This window comes from Trichosurus vulpecula, chromosome 4 (genome assembly GCF_011100635.1).
Source record: "Trichosurus vulpecula isolate mTriVul1 chromosome 4, mTriVul1.pri, whole genome shotgun sequence".
NCBI lineage: Eukaryota > Metazoa > Chordata > Mammalia > Diprotodontia > Phalangeridae > Trichosurus > Trichosurus vulpecula.
Window position 1 is genome coordinate 73,691,755 of NC_050576.1, and position 10,244 is coordinate 73,701,998.

General features: G+C 40.9%; 1 pseudogene; it reads right to left on the reverse strand.

Moving 5' to 3' along the window:
• Nucleotides 1-9,603: 9,603 nt before the first annotated feature.
• LOC118849355 lies at nucleotides 9,604-9,705 on the reverse strand (annotated as a pseudogene).
• Between the last annotated feature and the right edge of the window lie 539 nt (nucleotides 9,706-10,244).

Genomic DNA, 10,244 nt, shown 5'->3' on the forward strand with positions numbered 1-10,244 from the left:
GGGAAATAGTATACACATACGTAAATATATACAAAGCAATTTTTGTCTCTTGTTCTGGTTCAGTAGTTTCAGTTGTGTCCCACTCTTTGTGGCTCCATTTGGCATTTTCTTGGCAAAGATACTGGAGTGATTTGCCATTTGCATACCCACATTCTCTTTCTCCCATCTACTACCCCCTCAACTGAGAAAGCAAGGAAAACAAAATGCCTTGTTGCAAATATGAATATTCAAGCAAAATAAATTTTCACATTTGCCATGTAAAAAGAAAGTTTTAATCTTAGTGTAATTTTGAGGAGGAAGACACTAGTAGCTTGGGAGAATCAGGAAAAGGTTCACGTAATTGGTGGACCTTGAGATGAATTTTGAAGGAATTCAGGTATTCTAACAAGCAATGATGAGTGGGAAGGACATTCTAGAAATGGGAGGTAGACTGGGCTCCGTATTGGTGGATATTGACAAAGCAGCAGAGGCATAGAAGATGGTAGGACCAGACTTGGGGTCCAGAAGACCTGAAACCAAGTCCTAGTGAAGAAAACTGAGACCATGAACAAAGTCACTTAATCCCTCAGTACTCCCAGAGAATTCCAAGACCATATAATAGAGGATATTAGCCGATTTCATCAGCGAAAAGTTTTCCCACTAAAAGTCCCCTACACGGATAAAATCACAGGCCCAGACTTCAAAACAAAAATGCCAGCGCAGACCAGAATCCTATTTAGATAGCACTTAAGTTAAACTAACAGCTGAGCTAACTGCTCTAACTCCTAATACTCTTCTCTCTAGTTCATTGACATCCATGTTTGATATATGCTGTTACTAAGTTTATTCTCTCTTATATAGCCTTTATTTCAGGGGTATGCTGGTAAATGATTAACAACCAGCTCTCCAACAACCACAATATAGTCTTAAGATTAATCTGCATTATTAACATTTTCTCCCTAACTTTCTTAGGGCTAGACAAGCAACAAAACAATAAATCAAGCCCCAATTTCCAAAGTATAAATGCTTACACCGAAAATTTAACCATTGGCTCTGAGAGGCAGTAGGAAGGAGCTGGCCACAGTGCTCTTGACCTTTAAACATTTGAAGAAAACTCTTCATATCCTCCCTAAATTCTCTCTTCCTTAGATTAAGGTTTTGTAGTTCTTTTGTTCTCCATTCCCCATATTATAAGGCCTTGTGACTCTTCACAGTCCTGGTTGTCCTCCTCTGGGCACTGTTCTTTTATTCTTTTAAAGCAGGGAGCCCAGAACTGAACACCACACTCCATGTGTTCTGACCAGCACCGAATGTAAGGGACCTATTTATTACCATTCTTGATGCTGAACTTTTATGAATGCAACCTAAGATTATGTTAGCTCTTTAGGAGGTTTCCTTATGGGCTTGTATTAAGCCTGAATAGTCCTACAGGTCTTTTTCACATCAAATTCTGTCAAGTGAAGTTTATTTTGACTTCTACTTATTATAATTGCTGTTTAAAACCTAATTGCAGAACTTCATATTTATTCCCATTAAATTCATATTTTTGGTTTAAATCTATCATGCCAGCCTGTCCGGATCTTTTATTTTAATCCTGATGAAGTTGTCCTATATATTTATCTAGCCCAAATCATTCTCTCTTGTCCCCAACTATTTTGTCTGCTTTATCCCACTTAACTTAGTGTTATCCTTGAGCTGAACAGAAGCATATCTTCTATCGCTTCATCCAAATACTTGATAAAATTATTAAATAGGACAGAGTCCTAGAGACCTTCCTACAGACAGATACTAATCCATTAATCAATACTCCTTAGTTACAGTTAATCAACCAAAGAAAGGTCTATTTAACTGTACTATTATTCAACCCAAATTTATCCATTTTCTCTATAAGGATCTCATGAGAGACTTTTTCAAATGTCTTATAGAAATTTCCATACATCATTCTTTGGATTTACCAGTCCAATAACTCTATCATAAATGAAAATGAAATTAGAGGGGATAAGAGGGTGGCGAGTGGGGTGATAGAAGGGAGGGCAGACTGGGGAAAGGGGCAATCAGAATACATGCCATCTTGGGGTGAAGGGGAGGATAGAGATGGGGAGAAAATTTGTAACTCAAAATCTCGTGAAAGCGAATGTTGAAAACTAAAATAAATTTTTTTAAAAAAGGAAAAAAAAAGGGGGGGCAGAGCCAAGATGGTGGAGTGAAAATGATGTTAGATAGGCAACACTAATTCTTTTTCTTGTCTTTAGTATTTTTTTAAAAGAGAGGCTACCAAGTATCACTGTAGAGAATGGTTTAGTGCCATTCTCCTTCCCTTCAGGGAAGTAAAACTGATTCTCTGTGACCATGTTTACCTACATCTACTGGTCTGGTTCATTTCCTCATTTCTACTCCTCCATCTCCTCTCTCAAGTTGGAGGTGTGAGATATGGAGAAAAGGCCCCTTGTTTGAAATAACCTGCTTGACAGGATTTTTAGGCAAGGTCAAGGCCCCCCATTCAATATGGCTTCTTTTCTCTGCAAAGTTAGAAGGTTTAAAAACACAGATTATTTTAAAAATTCATAAAAAAAATCTGAGCCCTCAGGTCCTTGATGGACAGACTGGAAATGAGGCTTCTAAGCAAGTTAAATTCTGTATAGCCAAATATCACCTTGGTTTACCCATTACCCACACTTTCTATAACATTAACTCAGGACACAATTAAAAATTTTTTTATTATTTTATCATATATCATAGGGTGATGACAGGGTGAGTGAAGAAAAGGGGAAAGATGTGATAGACAGTGTGGAGGTAGAATGGACAAGACTCGGCAACTGATTGGATGTGGAAGCAGCAGTGAGGAAGGGAGAGGGTTCTTATTATCATTAGTATTATCATTACTATTATTAATATCTTATGTCTTATTCACCTGCTTTCCCCCTTGACTCTTTAGTCAATGATAAATTCTAGGTTATGAAATAGATTGACTGAGATGATGACATCCTCAACAGAAATATGAAAATAGGAAAGCGGGGTAGGCTATGGTAAGATTCCATTCCATTCCATCCAGCAAGCATTTATTAAACACCTACTATATTCAAGGCACTGTGCTAGGAAATGAAGATACAAAACCAAAAACAAATAGTCTTTGCCTTCAAGGAGCTTCTATTCTACTGGGGTGGGGTGTGTGTGAAGGATTACAAAAATACAACACATATACAGGTGAGTAAATAGAGGCTGTATACTAACTGTCTTTGCTTGGTTTCACCTGTTTGTGTGGATTCTGAACACTGCTATTAGGCAATGTCAGGTTCCCCTCCAAAGCAAAAGCAGAAGAAACGAGACCCACACAGCTAAAGGAAGTACAACCCTACTTGCATCCTGGATAGAACATTCAAGCACATGAAGAGAAAAATAGACTCATTCTCTCCCCCTGTGAATTCCACACTCATTCAGTTTCTCTCGCGCACTCATCCCTATGAGCACAGATGCTGACATGTCAGCTTCAGGCATTGGCAAGGTGGGTATTGCCTGGGACAGTAACGTCAGGTCTGGCTAAGTGCTGTCCACATGGGGTCATGCTGGAATAAAATCAAGACCTGTCATCTGGGGAATACAAACTCCTCCTTTCGCACTGCAGAAATTTCCTCCGTAAGACCAAATGCTAGGAATACATGGTGCCTAGCCAGGTAGAAATGGAGAAGAGTCCTGGCCCAGGGCTCTGGGAACTGGCAGCTTTAGGCACCTATGAATGAGGACACTCTGCATACCATGTCTGTTCCTGGATGGCCTGGTTGGAAATCTCCTGGGTAAAGTTTTAAGAATCCAACTGGGAAGCATGCCTGACTTAAATTTTAAATCTGATACTTTTTACCCTATCCCTATAAATTTTTGGAAGCCAGCAACTTTCTAAGGCATAGTCTTCCCTGCAGTACCTGTGAGTCTAGAAAGGACTTATTATGGGCCAAAGACAAGGAAAAAATGGGTTGTTTGCTGTTCTTCGATGCCCAATAAGTATCTATTAAGTGCCAACTATCTACCAGGCATCGGGTTAAAAGCTGGGCTTAACACATTAACTTACCTCTCCTTTGCAATAAGAGGGTTTATCAGTCATCAAAGATTTGTTGTTGCTTTTTTGTCCTACATTTTCTAAGAGGACAGATGACATCACATAATGGGTGACATCATGACTTGTATGTGAATTGAAGTGAGGCAGAGTTGCACAAAGTTGCCAGCCTCACTTTCTCTTCCAGAGTCACTGAAGTCCAGTGGCAAGACAAAAGTCACGATGACTGGTGATGGCCCAGGATACAGTAGATGACCTTGGCATCTTCCATGTCTGACCAGGCTCTAAGTGTTCCACAGTACCTGCTTCAGCTGCTTTCATAGCCATTGAAACAAATTGTTCTCCTCTGCCAAGGGAAGTCTTTACATGCTTGAAGTAGACATCCCCCTACCTCACTGATGGATTTGTCCGTTACCCTCAACCTGGCTTAGCCCGTCTGCTGAGATGGTTTTACCAGAGTGTGGCTGCTGTGCATGCTACAGCTTCTTGGAGCCACAGGTAAGAGTTGGGTGAAAGGTGGACACAAAAGGTGAATGAGCAGCCCTGAAAAGGGCTCGGCAAGCCCTCATACCAGAGGTGCTGCTGCTGCTTTTTGTCCTTTGTTCTTGAGGAGAGCCAGACATCAGGGAGGTGATGCCATGACATAAAAGTTAATTGGATTTAAGTGTGGGGGTGTGTGTGTGTGCAAAGTCACCAGCCTTACTTTCTTCTTGAGGAGCCTTCTGGGTCCAGTGGCCAGATATGGATCAGAATGACTGAAGATGGCCTAGGATGCAGTGGAGACCTTGGCCTTTTTAAGGTAAGGCCTTTAACAGGTTTCAGTTTGACCAAGGCAGTGCCCATTCAGTGATTAAGGCTTAATGAAAAATGAGGCCTCTTTTTTAAAAAAAAAATGACTTCTTTAAATGGCCATCTAATTCAGCAAAGTTTCATTACAAAAATGCAGGTTATTTAATGATAAATTCTAAGGAAAGGGACCCTTTGCTATGCTTTTCTATATCTTGTTTATAGGCATCTATTTGTCAATGCCCTTTTAAGTATCTGGGCGAAAAAAAAAAAGATCTGGAAGGGGAAAACTCTCAGGGTTTCTGGCCAAAACAGAAACAATTGTTCTTTGCATTCATTCTGAGCCAATCAAGGCCCAAACAGTGACCAAATAGGGCTTGGTCTGGCACAAGAGTGATTTGGGGTTAAGGCTGGTCTTTGAGAGAAAAAACCAAAACAACAACAAAAAATTTCAGAGATTAAAATTTACTGGAAAAGATGTAAAAAAATTCACTGAAGAAAACAACTTCTTAAAAAGTTGAATTGGCTAAATGGAAAAGGAGGTACAAAAGCTTGCTGAAAAAAATAATTCCTTAAAAATTAGAATTGAGAAAACAGAAGCTAATGACTCCTTAAGACATCAATAAACAACAAAGAAAAATGAAGAGAATGAAAAAATAGAAGAAAATGTGAAATATCTCATTGGAAAAACAACTGACCTTGAAAATAGACCCAGGAGAAATAATTTTAGAATTATTGGACTACCTGGAAGCCACGATCAAAAAAAGGCTGGACACCATCTTTCAAAAAATTATCAAGGAAAACTGCCCTGATATTCTAGAACCAGAGGGTTAAATTGACATTGAAAGAATCTACTGATCACCTCCTGAAAGAGATTCCAAAATGAAAACTCCCAGGAATAGTATAGCCAAATTCCAGAGCTCCCACATCAAGGAGAAAATACTGTAAGCAGCCAAAAAGAAACAATTCAAATATTGTGGAGCCATAGTCAGGATTACACAGGATTTAGCAGCTTCTCTATTAAGGAATCAGAGGCCTTGAAATATGATATTCTGGAAAGCAAAGGAACTAGGATTACAATTAAGAATCACCTACTCAGTGAAACTGAACATAATCCTTCAGGGGGAAAAATAGATATTTAATGAGATAGAAGACTTTCAAGTATTTTTTATGAAAAGAATATGAAAAGAAATTTTGATTTTCAAGTTCAAAACTCAAGAGAAGCACAAAAATGTAAACAGAAAAGAGATGTTACAAAGGCAAAATCAACAGATTGGAAGGGGGTGAGGGGACAGATAGTGAGGCGTTGAGGATGAAAAACACCTCATGTAAGCCTGGGAACCTGGGAGGATGGTATTGCTCTCTACAGTAAGAGGGAAAGTGGGGGATGGGGAGGAGGGTTTAGGAGGAAAGAAAATGAGAAGTGATGAGTGTAAGATGTCTACTAGATATCCAGTTTGAAATGTCTGAAAGGCAGCTGGAAATGAGAGACTGGAGGTCAGCAGAAAGGATAGAGCAGTGCAAGTAGATATGAGAATTATCAGCATGGAGATGGTTGTTAAATTTGTGGGAGCTGATGAGATCACCAAGTGAAGTAGTATAAAGGGAAAAGAGAAGATCCAGGACAAAACCGTGCACAACAGCCATGGTTATAGTGTGTGACCTGGATGAGGATCTAGCAAAGGAGACTGAGAAGCAGTGGTCAGCTAGGTAGGAGCAGATCCAGGAGAGAGTAGTGACCCAAAAGCCTGGAGAGTATCTAGGAGGAGAGGGTAATCAGCAGTGTCAAAGGCTGCAGAGATGTTGAGGACAATGAGAATTGAGGAAAGTCCATTAGATTTGGCAACTAAGAGATCAGTAACTTTGGAGAAAGACGTTTCAGTGGAACAATGAGGTCTGAAGCCGGATTATAAAGGCTTAAGAAGAGAGTGAGAGGAGAGAAAGTGGAGACACCTATTGTAGACAGCCTTTTTGAGCACAGCCACAAAGGGCAAAAGCGATATAGGACAATAGTGGGGATGGAAGGATTAAGTGAGGGGTTTTTTGAGGATGGAGGGGACATGGGCATGTTGGTAGGCAGCAGGAAAGGCATTTATAGACAGAGAGAGATTGAAAACAAGGGATAGAGAGGGGATGACAAAGGGGCCAATATGTTGGAGGAGACAGGATCGAATGAGATTGCTTGTGCAGGTACATGGGATAGCCCTCCGAAGGAGGAAGGCTAGCTAGCTCATCATGTGAGATAGGGGTGAAGGAGGAGATAGTGTCAGAGGGCATATGGGTGGTGGGAGATGAAGAAGAGTGGAGAAGAGGGAGCACATAGAGAATAGCCTCAATTTTTTTCAGTAAAATATGAGGAAAGTTTCTTAACTGAGAGGGTAGGGGAAAGGAGAGCCATGGAAGATTTCTTTGAATGGCTTTCTTAATATTCTTAGCCCTTGACCCAATGCCTGGCATATTAATAAATGCTTGTGAAAATTATCTTTGGATTTAAATAAACTGATGCAAAATGAAGTGAGCAGAACCAGTAGATCATTGCACATAGTAACAGCAACATTGTAACAATGATCAACTGGGAAAGACTTAGCTACTCTGATCAAGACAATGATCCAAGATGATTCCAAAGGACCTATTTGGAAAAATGCTATCCACCTCCAGAGAGAGAGAACTGATGAACTTTGAGCGCAGATTGAAGCATACTATAACTAAATTTCTAGATATGTGTTTTCTTTTGCAACATGGCTAATATGCCAAGATGTTTTGCATGACTTCACATGTATAATCAACATCATTTTGCTTGCCTTCTCAAGGGGTGGTGGAGGGACAAGAGGGAAAAAGAGAATTTGGAACTCAAAATTTTAAAAAATTAATTTAATAAAATTTTACATTTAATAAAGAAATATTTAACAAAATAATTTTTTTAAAAAGAAAGAAAATGATCTTCTGGCCACTGTAGCAAAAGGAAAAGGATTAATGATCCAGCTTCCCCAGGCTCTCTTGATTACTACTCATTCGGTGCTGAAAGGACTGGGTTCTGTCTCAGCTTCTCAATGTCCCTGGCAATTCACTAAGGCAACACTTAGACTGGGGTTGGAACTGTACCTGTAGAGGGAGTTTCCATACCGGGAGTTTCCCATCCCAATGAAATCACAAGTCCAGGCCAAAACAACAACTATGAGGATGGGGGTTGGGAATATTAATGAATATCGATTAAAAAGTGCTCTTGGAGCCCAAAGGAGTAAGAAATTATTTGGGGGACTAGAGTGGTCAGGAAGGCATTGCAGAGGAGGCAGCACTGGAGGTGGGGAGGGTTTATAGAGAGAAGTGTGGGGGTCTCACTTCAGGACAGCAGATCAGTTCTCTACTCGATGTCCCAGGCAGGAAGATACCAATTAGCAAGTGTATGGAGAGTTTTCTGGGTAAAGGGGGGTTCCAGAAAAGGGCCAGGGTATAAGTATCAGACAGGAGGAAGGTATCTACCTAGAACAGAGACAGCCTCTGTGAAGAAAGGCTAGAGGGAGAGAGGAGGAGAAAATTTGGATCTCAAAACCTTGTGGAACTGAATGTTGTAAACTAAAAATGAATAAATTAAAAACAACAACAAAAAAAAACCTAAAAAAAAAGAAAGAAAAGAAAGGCTAGACCCAGAAAGTTAGAGGGGTTTCAGATGACCCCAAGGGGAACACTAAGAAAGAAGGTTGGCAAGTAGGTTGGGCCAGATGGTGGAGGCCCTGATTATGTTAATGACTTTGGGTTTCCCCAAACCAACACATACCACTGCAACCCTTTGTGTCTTACCACATCTGGCTCTGACTCTGGATTCGTGGCATGGCATAGACATGCAGAGTGCTGTGCCCTTATGGGTCACACACATGGAAACAATAAAGGCACTGCCTCCCTGAGGCCGGCTGCAGCTGCAGGAGACTTGGAAGTGTTAGAAGACGTCTCTGCTCAACTGCCAGGTTCATCTCGGAGCCGGCAGAAATGGGCTCTGGGCCTCTTGGCAGAATCCTTTGCAGCATTAATGTGCACAATGTAGGCTACACGTGTGTGCTTGTGAGTGCACACACAGGCATACATAAAAACACGTGAGCCTCCCAGAAACCTAGGACATATATATATGTAATATATTCGGGGAGGTACTTATTATTTGTTGCTGGGCAGAAGGGAGAATGAGAGCTGCTGCTTGGGTCTCTGGGAAAGCAGCCTTCCCCTCTGGTAACGATACTGAAATATTGAAGCATCTCTCTCCTGGGGTTTCCTGTTTCCTATTTGGTCTCTTGTTTCTAGGCAACACATTAATACCCCCAAACTCTTGAAATTTATAGTCTTCCAACTGTCCCTCTGCCTCTAAACCTCACATCTGCCAAGTCTCCCAGGGCTGCCTAGCCATTCTACTCTCTCCAGAGGAAAAAGTAATGGAAGAAGCATTGTGGTTATGTGGATTGTATGTGTGTGTATGTTCATGTGTGTGCATGCCTTTGCATGTGTGTGCATGCTTTCTCCCCCCTTCCCCTTAGGTTCCAGTTTTAATGAATTCTCCAGTAAAATCAGTCTGGTTGGGGTCAGGGTGAGCAAGAGATTTGGAACCAGACCATTTGATTTCCCTCTTCTCACTCTTACTTCAAAGCAGAATCTGGCAGAAAAATTCCATTTCTTGGGATAAGAAACAAGTTTTCTGTGCTTCCCAGTAAGGTGAATTATTGACTCGGGCAGGAAGAACTGGGCTCCAGTCCCACCTCTGACATATACTGGCTGTGTGACCCCAGGCAAGATCCTAAGAGACCTACAAAAGAATTTCCTTATCCATACCATTATGTATGTTGTGAGGGCCACTAGGACCTCATCCATTTTTATTGAGAGGAGTGCTAACCTTTCCTTTAATACAACAGTTTATCTATTACTTTTACTCAGGTAGCCACCACCCTACTTTAGAGCACCAGGACAATTATAGTAGTCTCTTACTTGGGGGGAGCTAGGTGGCACAGTGGACTGGAATCAGAAAGACTCAATTTCCTGAGTTCGAAGATGGCCTCAGACACTTACTAGCTGTATGACCCTGGGCAAGTCACTTAACCCTGTTTGCCTCAGTTTCCTCATCTATAAAATGAGCTGGAGAAGGAGATGGCAAACCACTCCAGTATCTTTGCCAAGAAAACCCCAAATGGGGTCACAAAAAGTCAGACACAACTCAACAACAAACCTTTCTCAGATCCCTCCCCTCTCCAATCCATTCTCCAAATAGCTGACAAAGATTTTTTTTTAGTACTCCAGGTCTAGTATGTTTTCCTCATTAATTATTAACTGATATTAATCAGCCAGACTTAATTAGCTTTTAGAAGAGACTATTTACTAAGGTGACATAATGAGAGTAATTGGCATAAAACATCCCCTCAAAAGTCAGTGCTCTCCCCGACCAATACATAGAGGC